This window comes from Pteropus alecto, unplaced genomic scaffold (genome assembly GCF_000325575.1).
Source record: "Pteropus alecto unplaced genomic scaffold, ASM32557v1 scaffold155, whole genome shotgun sequence".
NCBI classification, from domain to species: Eukaryota; Metazoa; Chordata; class Mammalia; order Chiroptera; family Pteropodidae; genus Pteropus; species Pteropus alecto.
The window spans coordinates 18710652-18723923 of NW_006438113.1; the positions used below are offsets into that span (position 1 = coordinate 18710652).

At 32.2% G+C, this 13272-nt stretch overlaps 1 protein-coding gene across 9 annotated transcripts in view; it reads left to right on the forward strand.

The window, feature by feature from the left end:
- JMJD1C (jumonji domain containing 1C) overlaps positions 1-13272 on the forward strand; it is a 302235-nt gene that overhangs the window by 211670 nt on the left and 77293 nt on the right. For 2 of the 9 annotated variants that reach the window (XM_025049369.1, XM_025049370.1), the window contains exon 1: positions 9636-10246. The exons of 5 other annotated variants lie outside the window; for them this stretch is intronic. The gene's annotated coding sequence lies outside the window, so the exon portion shown is untranslated. Of the gene's footprint in view, positions 1-9635; positions 10247-13272 lie in introns of those variants that run through there. 2 more of the 9 variants (XM_025049367.1, XM_025049368.1) reach the window with 1 other exon arrangement.

The following is a 13272-nucleotide window of genomic DNA, read 5'->3' on the forward strand; positions in this document are numbered from 1 at the left end:
GTTGAGTTATCAAAGTGACAAGGAGACTGATCTGTTGAGAGAATATTTTAAGACCTGGACTGGGGCACTGTGTTCTAAGATATAGTCACTCTAGGTCATTCATTCTCAACCAAGATTCATGGTTCCCAAAGCTGACAGAACCTCATACTTAACTCAGGTATCACTTTAAAGCTAAGTATTCCTGGGCCTGTTCTCTTTTTTTATGTGATGGTCAGTTGGGTGCAGCCACAAGAGGAAACACAGGAGAGGCATGTGAAAACAATTTATTACACTCTTAGGTCCAGGAGAAATAAAGTCACTGCACAAGGAAGCGGATTCAGCCAAGCAGGTGGGGAGCCAAGATTGCACAAGGACCTGTGGGCTAGTGCCTTTTGTTGGGGGTCAGGTTGGAATACACAAGAAAGGGAAGAAGGGGATTTCATTGGTGCATTTAAATGTTACTAAGTCATGGTCAGGAGAGGGCAGAAAGGAGAACTTGTGGCAAGGGCCAACCTTCACCTGGTCATCTGTGCAGGCTGCTTAGAGCCAGTTTGTGGGGATGTTAAGACAGCAGGAACATACTGTTTTTTAGTGAAGTTTTAAAAATATTTATAATACAGTGCCCCCGGTCTTAAGAGTTTTTGATTCAGCAGTATATCTTCAGGTTTAAAGCTTAGAAATGTATATTATTAGAAGGTTTTCTCCAAATGATCTTGAAGACCCCTGAAATTGTGGCACAAAATTGAGTGCCATGTTTCTGGGGAGGTATAGCTTTTGTCTGACTCTGATAGTTCCTTGACCCCAAAAAGGTTAAGAATAAGAATCCTTACTAAAAAGCCACTAGTTCTCAAACTTTACAGTGCTTCAGAATTACCCAAGGACTTGTTAAAACAAAGATTGCTGGGCCCCACCTCCAGAATTTCTCCCTCAAGTAGTCTGGGGTGAAGCCTGACAATTTGCATTTTTAAGTTGTTCCTTGGTATTGTTGCTGCTGTTGGACAGAGGGCAACCTTTGAGAACTACTGTTCTAGGACTTGGCTAACACTACTTTGTGCCTTCAGCATCAAGCTCTAGAAGCAAACTATTACCTTTCAGGATTCTTCACCAATTAATATAGTAATAAATATAATAAAGCATAACAAAGCTAAAACTAGTTTACCGCTATAAGAGAATAGTAAAGAAAACTTCTTTCCTGGCAAAAGAAATGGCAGTGGAAAGTACAGAGGCATTCTTAATTGACCAATTGATAAACCTGTTTTTTAAACTGTTGCTTCTGTGTGTAACATTTCTTTGTATCAGAGAGTAGCATAGTTCCATGACTACTTTTAATAGTTTTTTTTATTATTATTATTTTTTACCTAATTACAGTGTAACTCTTCAAGTAACAGTATTCTCCAAGGCCAAGTAGAAAACAGCTCACAGTTAAAACATAAATTATAGTTTAACCTAAATGTGACGGGAATCAAAAAAGATAATTCTAAAGATCCCTGAAATTAGGAAAACTTGTTCTATTTTATAAAGCTCCTAAAGCAGGTGGTCAAGTGGTCAATGCAGGAAAGCTTTTAGAACCCCAAAGAAAAAGCAACTGTTTCAAAAGCTGTAAAACACTAGTAAATCCACAGGAGTCCCAAAGAAGTTTATTTGCCCAGACTGCTTACAGGCTGTCTGAAACTTTGAAGGGAACTAAGACCCTGGAAGCAATCTTTATTATCCATGAAGAGTCTAATTGTGAAACTCCTCTGTCTAAAGAGATAAACCTAAGTAAGGCTTCTGGGCATCATTAATGGGCTTCAGCTTTTTCCTTTCCCAGTTAGCCCTGGGACTTTTGTTGCCTCATCCCTGTAAAGGGAGTTGTCCTAAGTGAAACAGGAACTGGCCTGAATTAAAGCCTAGAGCTTTAGAAGGGAAGGCCTTTGTTTAAAAGAAGTATATTAAAATTATATTAGTCGTGATTGACCTGAAATTAAATTATGTGTATTCAGTTTCTCTGTACTTTTTTGCAATATAACTTTTTTTTACAACATATTAGAAGGGAAGGAAGCTTTATTTTAAATGAATAATAATTTGTAATTGAAGTAAAACACTCTAGTGCCAAAGTCTTTATGTAAAGTTCTTTCTTCTTTTGTAGTCTTTTTACTTGGCACAGCAGTACTTTGGTATTTCATGGCCATCAAAATTGATGGCATAAATTATCATTACTTAAATATTTCTGAAACTTTGTTAACTTTGGTATTACCTTACCATATTTTGAATCTAAATACTACTTAGTATATGTAATTATTATCACTTAAAATATATTAATTTTTAAGGTAACCAAAATAGCTACTGTATCATACTAATTGAAATTGTGAATCCTCCTTATTAGCTGAAAAATTCAGCTTCCAAGACTGTTGGCTGACATCATCAGAGTTTTTGACAAACAGGGAGGTAATGGGGAATTAATTGTAGCGCCTTGTTGACTTGTGCTGCATAAGAAACAGATGTTTGCAAGATGGAAATGAACAAAACCAGTAAAGAAATAGGTATCCTATTCAACTTTTCAGTAGTACAAACAGTGAAATTATTAAGAAAAATTGTAAAATACATTTATTTTAAAATTAGTTTTAGAATAAAAAAGGTCAGGAAACAAAAGTATATACTCTGTTCTCTAAGGATTGTATGCTTGACAGGACACAAGACTATAAGACATTTTATTTTAGCTTAATTTTGAAATTCTTCTGAGATTTTGTGATTATTAGCATTTTAACACATGCTTTTCATTTATAGTTGAGTTGATTTGATTTTGTAATATTTCTTATTCTCAAATTACATTTGCTTTTTCATCAAAAAAGAGAAAGAATCTGTGGATTATAGAAATTCGTGCCACAGAAGTCTCCCGTGTAGTTTTATTTCTGCCAAGTGGAAGAAGCCTTGGTTAACTTATTATGAAATGGGAGATGTTATGTTTTACCTTTAATTCTGCCACCTTATGTGAATAACACGAACATTCAGCAGTCCTCTTTTTATGCTTTCATATTTGGAAAAGTAGTAGGATTGTTTATGAAAAGTTTATTTTAATCTTGCTTATCTTCACTTTGCTCTTAAACATTAAATGGCTTAAAAGAAGACAGTAGTAGAGTCTTAGAATTGGAAAGAATCTTTTAATATTTTATAAACCACCCCTTGCCAAAGCCAGAAATGGAATCCTTCAATGACAGACTTGTCAAGTTTTCATCCAGATTCTTCTTAATTGTTTCTAGTTATTGCAGGCTGAAAGCTCACTGCTTCATAAGTAAGTCTGCTTTGGTTTGGTAATGTTTAATTATTAGAAGTTTTGTTCATTCTTTGTGCAGAGCTAGAATTGGCCTTTCTGGAAATTTTACTTAAAAGATTCTTCCTTTCCAAATTTCCTAACTCTTTAAATAATAGTACATAATTATTGTTTGTCCTTATTCTTTTCTCCAGGCAAGACATTCTCCACGTCTTCAAATGATCCCAGTAATCCATGATTTTTAAATGTCTTTGACACATCATAGTTTGTAACTGCTTCTCTTATATTTGGATGTCATAAATTGAACAAGATATTCAGAGATGGTATGAACAAAGCAAAATCTCAAGGGACTGTTACCTACCTTGGTCCGGGTACTTTGTGTCAAAATTTGACACTCACACTTTTTAAAATATATAATTTGTATTGGTTTACTATATTGAAATCCTCCAAGGTTCTTTCATATGAATTTCTAGGAAGCTAGCTCTCCCTCTGATACTACTTATATAGTTGATTTTTTAAACCTAAAAATAGGTTTTTCGTTATTAAGTTTGAGGATTAATCCTTATTCTAGCTTTTCTTGATCATTTTAAAATCTAGGTCTTAATTATATTTTTTGTGAGATATAGTTTTGAATCATTATGTCATTTGTTAATTTACGAATAAAAATTGCTTTCAAGTCATAGTATGTAAGAACAAAGATGAAAAGATAGTATGATATAGGTTAAAAACAGTAGTATTATTCACTTCTCTTTAACCAGCTACAAATGCATCAAGAACTGTCATTCAGCCCATATTTCATTGACGTACCTATTGCAAGTTGTCTTGATACAAATAATTTTTATTTTTGTTAAAAGACAAATTACCCTCAACAAATATATTTGGTTCTTAGTAATTACTGTTTTTTTGTTTGTTTGTTTTTTCCATGATTCTGATCATCCATCTTGGAGTTTTTGTTGGAATTCTAGTTTACTAGCATGTAATTTGTTTCAAAATTGCCCCTTTCCTCCTTTACAAATATTAATAGATGCCTATCTCTAATATCTTATTAATGCCATGCATTTTTTCAAAGACTACCAGTAATGGCTCTGTTTATATTTATCAATTTAATAATTTAATATTCTAACATATAACTTATTTGAACCCATCTAAACTTGGATTAATTTTTAGTTGTTTAATAAAAGCATAAAGATGTTCCTGTTACTTTTTGTAATAGAAAAAAGTGAAAAAGACCTTAAATGTTTAAGAAAATATGTAATAAAACAATGTACGTTTACTCAAGTATTTATTTGGTAGCTGTTTAAAATTGTGGTAGAGTAATAACATGAAAAGAGTAAAATCAGTAACTTATAAATTGGGTGTATCTTGAAATTTGGTAACAACTATACTTGTGAGAAAAGGCTGAAAGTGCAATTACATAGTTAAGTGGTTGAGCTCAAGGTTAAAACTATGGGATCCTTTTCAGTCATTTGTTTTCCAAATCATCTCTAATATAATGATATTATTTATAAGGAAAAGTAATTTCATTTCTTAAAACAAAAAGGATCCTGTACCTGTTCTTTATGGTTTAGTTTATTTTTAATCTTTACAGTTTCTGTATTAAAAATATTTTTTTCTCAACAGAACAGTAACAAAAGAAATTAAACTAAACTTTCCTTTTAACTATTAGTGTTTTATGATCTTCCCAAGTATTCTTTTTCTGAACGTAGCTTTAAAAACCCTTTTATATTGAGTTGTTTTCTTAATCCTGCTTATTTCTTCTTTCTGAAAGGTGATGTGTCAGTAAAGCATATTAAAAATATATAAATTTACTATGCTCAATCAATCTCTTTTCCTTCATAGTATTTGATTTTGCATTTTCTTCTGAACTGGTTTCATTTTCCTCTATTTTAAGTTTAAAGTTTTATTCAACAGATGCAAAACACTTTCCTCTTTGCCACCTCATGCCAATAAGCATGAAAACAATACAGTTCCTTCACACTGTTTTACAGTGTAAAAGGCATTCAGCTATAAATTAGGAAATCCAGGTTCTAGTACCAGGCTTCTATAAACAAGTTTTCGACAAGTAAAGTCACAATCTTTCTGAGTGTCCTTATCGTCATCTGTAAAAATGAGACTATTAATCTCTAAAATTCCATTTCCATTTTTAATAGCCTATTTTTCTTTTATTCATTTTTCTCCTTTTTTCCCCTCCTCTGATTTAACAGTCTTTCTTTATCTTAACAGTAAATTCCCATGTTTATATTATGCTATCTTGAGACTTTAAACTATCCATTGATGACTGTTAATTCATAATCCACTTTCACACTGTTGTAGTAATTGGAGCATTGAAATATGTTGTAATGTTTTTTAGGGCTAGTTCCCTATTTTTTCCTTCTTTCCTTCCTTCCTTGAATATTCCTGATTATATTTGCTTTTCCATAAAATTGATTTGTCTAGTTCCAAAATCTTATTGGAATTTTTTTAAAGGTGTATAAAGTTGTGGAATAATTTATAGAAAAATTACATATTTATTACTGATAGAGGTTTAAAGGAAAGATATCAAGTATTCAGAATCTGTATATAGAGAGCAAGAGAAACAGTAAAAATCAAGTATGATCATTGTACTAATGAATTTCGAGGTATCTACTTCAGAAGTAGTGACGGTACTTCCAGTGATTTTAAAAGAAGTGTAAATTTAATAAAGACTAACCATTTAATTCTACTGATATTTGGCTTTGTGTGGTGATAGGATATAAATATGACTACATCCTAGTAACAGCATAAAATACAGGTTAGAAGAAGGTGAAATTTAGGGTCTAAAAGTTTTGAACTATTAATTTATTTATGGAAAGAAAACTTGATTATCTTAATGGCTCACACCTGCAAAGTTGTAGCAAAAGAAAAGTAAGTGAAACCTCATTATACTGGGAGGAAAGAGGACTAACCAGGGAGATTCAGAAAGAGAAGTCATAGAACTATTCAGGAGCAAGAATATGTGCCTTACTAGTATACAGAAAGTCTAGAATGAAAAAAAAGAATAATTCGGCCATATGCTTATTGAAAAATATAGAGACTATTTGTGTAAAGTGTTTTTAGTATTCTCAACAGGGATTTTCTTTTTAAGCCTAATTATATGTCATTAAACTCAATGACATGACATCTGCAAAATTAAAAAATGGACACATTCTGTTACACTCCTGATGACTGGGACAGTTACCAAGGATATAGTAAAGAAAGGGAAAGGAACATTAATTCTCCAGTTATTGAATACTTAATAGGATTGTAAATTTGTATTTCTATGATTTTTCTATTAATGTCTTTTTCCTTCTAAAAGTCTGCAGAATGTGCTAGGGTAGAGATTTGGTTGTCTTTTCCTCATTATTGGGTCCCCAGGGCCAAGCACAGTGCTTTGCACATAAATGACATCCTATATATAGTGGTCAAATGAATATGCTGCATTATAGGGTGGAAAGGTTTAAAAAATCAGTAAGGTTAGGTTCATGTCATTTGGAAATCTTTATACAATTCAGTCCATGGAAGGTATGAAACTGCTTGTGCCTGTATCTTCTTGGATTCATTAATGTGAAAAAGTTAATCCTTTGGATATTATCAGGAGTTCCACATTTGATTATATATTTTCATAGATTTCTAGGATAATAGAACACATTGAAAAGTATTTTCCTGAATCTAGTTAGTCTTCCTTTAAGGCCATGTCTAGTTGAAATTCTCTTAACTACTATTGTTCATCTTCTTTTCCTACCCTTATGTCTAAAAAAATATATATTTACAATGCTAGGCTGTCGAACTTCGAGGTTTTTTGTTTTTGTTTTGTTTTGTTTTGTTTTTGTAAAGTCTGTATATTTGGAGAAATCCCCTTGTTTGTTTAGGCTTATGATCTATAAAGATTAGGGATTTCTTTCATGGCCTAAGATAAATGAAACCAAAATGCTCATTTATTTTAACTCTTAATTGTGTGTTTAAGCTTCTTGTATTATTGGAAGGAACAGATTTACTTCAGATAGTCATATAGTGTTGCCTTCCTATTTAGCCTCTGTTTGCTTTCTCACCTCTGTTGATTTATTAAGCTTGTAACCTAGAAACCAGCTAAAAAGGAAGGAAGTCAGAGATGTGTATTTCTGGGCAGTAACTAGAGTGGTTTCCTCTTCCTCTAGCCTGGTTTAGCTGCCAGAAAAGACCGCCTGCCCCCTTCCCCCAACCATAAAAAAGAAAAGAAAAGAAAAATTAACAGTAGCTCTTCAACTTCCTTCCTTAATCTATTAAGGAAGGTATATATAAGCCATAAGAACAATCAGCTTAGTGGACTGAAATGCTGCTCTCCTCAAATTGGTGTTTTTCATTGTCTGAAAGGTGGTATCTGCCATCCCTAATGAGTTGTAAGGAACAGGAGAGAATTAAGATGTAAAAGCTGAGCAACTTAATGCTTGCTACTAAGTGGGTTCTCTGTTAGTTCACTATTTTTGTTTGTGTTAGAAATTTTCTAGAGTACAACGACAAATACACATTTATATATTTATAAAAATATATCATGCTCAACTTAAATATTAAAAAGATATTTATGGTTTTCAAGTAGTTGCACCTCTGTATGCCCTCATTAGTGTGAAGAATTGAATATATAGTAATAGAGAATCATCTCATTTTAATTCAACCATAATGAAATTAAAATGAATGGTTTTTCAGTATTGATGTTAATTTTGATTTTATAAAAATGACCGCATTCCATGTTACTGGAATTGTATAAATATTGTGGCAATTAGATGGTTAGCTAAGTGTAATTCTGTGTGCTTTTTGATTCTGTAGGGGACTGATAATACTTGAGGAACAAAAACAGCTGTTTTTAAGTTTATATCATATTGTCAAACCTAAATTTATGTGAGATTGTAATATGAGTCCTGTTAAATATTAAACTCATTCTCTAATGTAGAACAAATTATAGAAAGGTACTATGAAATGTATTTAAAATTTGATCGTTCATAAAATAATAACCTGCATCAGGTACTTGATATTTCTTTGTGTGGGGCTCAGAACAAGGCTGCCATATTTATCCAGTTGTTTTTTTGGCAACTTATATGACATTATAAACTCTTTTATTTTTACGTATGTTTTATAGTCATGTCTTAAATGATTTAATTATGAATGACTTGTTGGGTTGTGTATGATTTAATATTTACTTGACTCATTATTTAAAAAATACTTTGTTCTGAAGTTCTGTAATTTAGCACTATTAGTGTTCTAAAATTATATATTACTAACATTCTTAGGATAATCATTACCCATATCTTTCATTTTTAAAACAAAGCAAAAAAGGAATCGATTGAGATATTTCTTAGTGCAAGTCCATTATACTAAATTCAAAATATTTTCTTTCAAATAGTTAATCTGATATTTCTTTGAAATGAAACTGATATATCTGGAATAGATATAAATATACAGGGTGTTCGCTGCTGGCTGCAGGTTTTTTTATTAACATGATTTGATGAATTGGTTGTATATGTGGTATAAAAAATTCAATGTGAAGCTTTGGATTTCTTGAAATTGCGATATCTACATTGAGCTAATTTATAATAACAAAATCATTCACATACATCGTTTAAAAGTTAGGTGAATGTTTTCTTGCACCTGCAGGTATGACAATCTTTTTTTCATATTCATTGTGTATTGTATATATAGCATACATCTCAATTCAGATTAATCACATTTTAGGTGCTCAGTAGCCATGTGTGGCTAGTGGCTACCATACTGGACAAGAACTCCAGTTTAAAAGAAATTAAGAGCACATATTAATTAACACATCAGAAAAATATATTTTATCCTTTTAAATTATCAGCTTTTATAACTGCGAACAATATATTGTTTTTATAAAGAATAAAAATGTTTCAGGAGTATTTTTTAAAGTCTGCTAGAAATAATATTACCACTTTGCTTTTTTCTTTTGAGTAAAGTGCCTCTGAGATTGTTGGTTATGTCATTTGATTTCACTTAGACTGTTGCTCACAAAAATGTCTTAAACTTCTTTTCCTGAGGTGGTTTCTGTCAGTATATTTTTAAGGAGAAATGATAATACTGAATGTAAATCCTTTACTTGAAAACACACTGAAAGTATTTTTGATGGTTTAAAGTTATGCTTCATTTTTGCCAACTTGAAAGATATTTGTATATTATTTTTTTTCCATACTTTCTCACCTTGGTATATCTGGAAAGCAAAAACTTTGTATTTGAATTTGCTTTATGAAGGAGACAGTAAACTTGAGCTCTCAGTCTCGCCACTAGTCTGTCTTTGTCTGTTGTTAAAATTATGAGCCAGTCTCTATGGCCGCAGCCAAATGAGTAATCACCAGTAATGTGACTCGTGCTGGAAGTGACTCCATCAGCACCTGTGACGGGGATTAGTTACAGTTTACAGAGCACCGCCTCTTCCCTTCTCTCAGTGTGCCCTAAGCCAAGTAGTCGTTCTCATTTGGGTGTCTGCACTGTTGGAAGCTACTGCAGTGTGTTTCCACACAGACAGAGTACAGTGTGAAAGGCTTTCTCCAGCTGATGGATGGCTGTTCCCTCTATTTGGAGTATCTTACTGGTTATGTAAGCGACCTCGGGAGAAATGATCCTGACCCAGATCGGAGGATGCAGTAGTGCTTCAGCTGCAGGATTTCTTAGTCGTTAACACCACACTGCTGATGACAAAGAGCGAGTTGTAATCCTCATCACTGCCAGGGTTGAGCCGGAGCAGACAGAAAATCGTCATTTGCTCATCGGAGACTTGTTAGGTTACAGCCTCAGCTTCGTTCTGTGGTCTTGGCTTTTCTTCCGATACAATGACGACGCTGCAAGTGATCTCAAAAATGCTTGGTTTGAGAGCCATTTGACTGTGATTTTTTTGAAGACTAAAATAGTATTTAGGTTAGATAAAAAATAGTGCTCAAGAACAAAATGGAAATGTCAGCTATACTTCTTGACCTTTAAAGCCCAATCGTGGATTTCTGAGATTTAAAGATACTTTAAAATTCTCAAGAACAAAGTACGGTTTGTATTTTTCTGCTTCCTTTTTCTTTTGTCTTAATTTACATTTGGTTTTGCTTCTCAGTCTTAGGAATTAAGGTCACTGCCTTTTATAGATCTAGCTTTAGTGTTCTTAGTTTTAAGAATTTTTAACAATTTTGTTTAGAAAGGTTTATTGTGTGGTAATTTCATAACACTAACAAATAAATTTAAAAGCCAAAGTTTGTTTAAAGTATTACAGTAGGAATGTTTCAGATTAGGGTTTTTAGAATATAATGTTTTAAGTGAGTGGGGTATTTGTTTTCTGAGTTTTTTTGTGTGTGTGTGGTATATTCCCATCCCCACCCCCAACTTGTTTTCTAACAGTATCGTGTTTTTCAATAGACCTGCTTGGGTGGGAATTTGGACTTTGTTCTTTCAAGTCACTCCAGTCCTTTTGGGGGAAGGGAAGGGTAGACTATAAACCTTGACTTCGAAAATGTTGCATAGATTGTTTTCTGCTTCAGTATTTTCCTTTGTGAGATTTATATCAGATTTTTGTAATTAATAAGCCTGATTTTTTTTCTGGGAAAAGAAATTGTTAAATGTTAACCAGAGATTGTTAGAAACTCACACTGCAGACGTAAACTTCATGAAGTTTCAGTTTAATGGTGAGCTTTAACATGGTTTGTTTGAGCAGCTGAGTTATGTTTGAGAGCTGTAGCTGATTTATTTTAAAAATGTTTTTCTGAGGAGGGCTCATCTGTTCGCCTCTTCCTCATGTGAATGGAATGTGGTGCAGCATGGAGCCCCAAACAGGATACAGTTGTTCTAAGCATTCTTCCTATAGCGTGGTAGGCCCTACTAGAAATGCAGGCTCTCAGCTAAGTTGCTTATTTCAGCTTTAGATTATTTTTAAAGTATGGCTAACAGACAAAAGAAACTCGAAGAACTCTTAATTCATCAATAAAATTGAAAAAGTGTTGTTTCAACTTCGAATATTCAATTTTAAATTAATAGTTTACATTTGGATTTTCAGAGGCGGTTTTCAGAATTGGAATAATAGTCTTTGTGATTAAGGCCATATTCTACTGTGACTTTCAGATTGGTAGCTCCTTGCTTCCCCTCAGGCTGTGGAAGTTCCTCATAGAATGGTATATCTTTAGAGTCTTGAATTACTTAGTTATGCATGAGTTCTAGTTTCTTTACATTCCAGTGCACCCAGGCCCATGAAATATTTACAGATTCATCTTAAAAGCTGTAGGATCCATTTGCTTTTATCTAAATATTTGTTTTGTTTTTAAGCTAATAATGTTTTTGAAATGTGTCTGACGGATACAAAAATTAATAACTTACATCTTTGATTTGCCACTGTAAAAAAAATCAGTATTTTAACTACTTAACTTTATATTGTCTTTAATTTTTTCATAAAGTAGGAATAGTCACATTTTCAGGGTTGCTCATTTACTATGTATTGAAATATTTCTTTAACAATATATATTTAAAAATATCAGCCCTTAGTGGGAAAATATTTGTAGTTTGAATATAATCGTGCATTTAAAATTTGCAAGTTGTGGCCCTATTTGCTATTTAAGAAGCATGGCATACTTTTGACCTCCATTTGTACGTGATTGTAAGTATTCATGTATCAGAAATAGAACATTATAAAACTAGGCTTTTAACATTTCTAGTAGCTGAATTCTACCAATGACTTTCAATTAGGTATCTTAAAATAAGAAATTCTTTTTTATTTTAACCTAGAAACTAAACTTTTTTTCCTTAACTCAGTAATTTAAATTATAAGTTGGCGAATTGAAATTACCCTTAGAAACTGACCTGCCTTAAAAACAGTTCTGTAAGATTCTCTTCACAAGAATGTTTTTCATATTATAAAATGACTAGGTCTCATAGGAAATGCAAACCACCTGTATTATTTGCGTAAGAAAGAAGCACTCAGATGGAGAAGTTTACTTTTTTAAAAAATCCTACTTAATTGAATTGTATCTTTAGTTATTTAAATAATAACCTTTTGTGGACTTTTTTGTTAACCTTCAGGAGTTGACCTGACATGATACTGTTTGAAAATAAATATAGAGCATTTAATAAAATTCAAGGATTTAAAGTTCTCCAGAAGGTGCCAGTGTTTTCTTGTTGACTAAAAACTAAACAAAGATATAAATATGGAAATGTTACATATTTCATGTCAATCGATCACATACTGGTAGACATTTTAGAGTCTAAATAAAGTAAATGCTCTTGGGTTACAAACTTTAGTCATTTCTTAGGTGAAATTATGAATCAGATTTTATGAAATTATAATTTTAGGAATTTAGTCTTGGTAAATGAGAATGCTAGCTGGCAACAGTAGCAGGAGATAGCTATATAATAGGGAAACATCTGTTTTAAAAATGTAATTTCTAATCCTCCCTCCTTTCAAATTCTTCTGATACTTAGTAGTACAGTTAACGTAAAAGTTAGCCCTAGGACATGGGAGGGAAGATCTTAACGGTGATTTGATTTTCTAATCATAAATACTGAAAATAAGTAGGAATGTAAGAATTTTTTTCATGTTTTAATTTGGGATAGAGGATATTACTGATTTATAAGTTCACAGTGTGGATAGTATAGAAATAAGGCATGCTTAAAATGCTTATTATTTTATGTTTTGAATTTTACATATTTGTTATAGACTCCTCAGTGAACAAATTGAAAACTTTACAAGGACTTTCATAAATATAGAAATTAACTGCATAAGAGTCACTCTAAACTAAAGATCTTGAGAAGTTTTTCCTCAAAGTGTTTATTATGATTAGCAAGATGTTAGATTTAAGACATAATAAGAAAAGGGAAAACACAATGGCTTTTGGATCTCCTGGGGATTTTTACTGTCTATGCCAAAAGCTTTGGTTTACATCCAAACCGTCACACAAGTTCCTTGTAGCAAGAAAGATTTCTCCATGTGATACAAGTAATTTAGAAACTGAGTTGGTTGTTAATTCTGTTTTCCAAAATTAGATTTTTTTATAGCAAAGCCACTATATTTTTAAGATGGTGGAATTTAGTTTTAATTT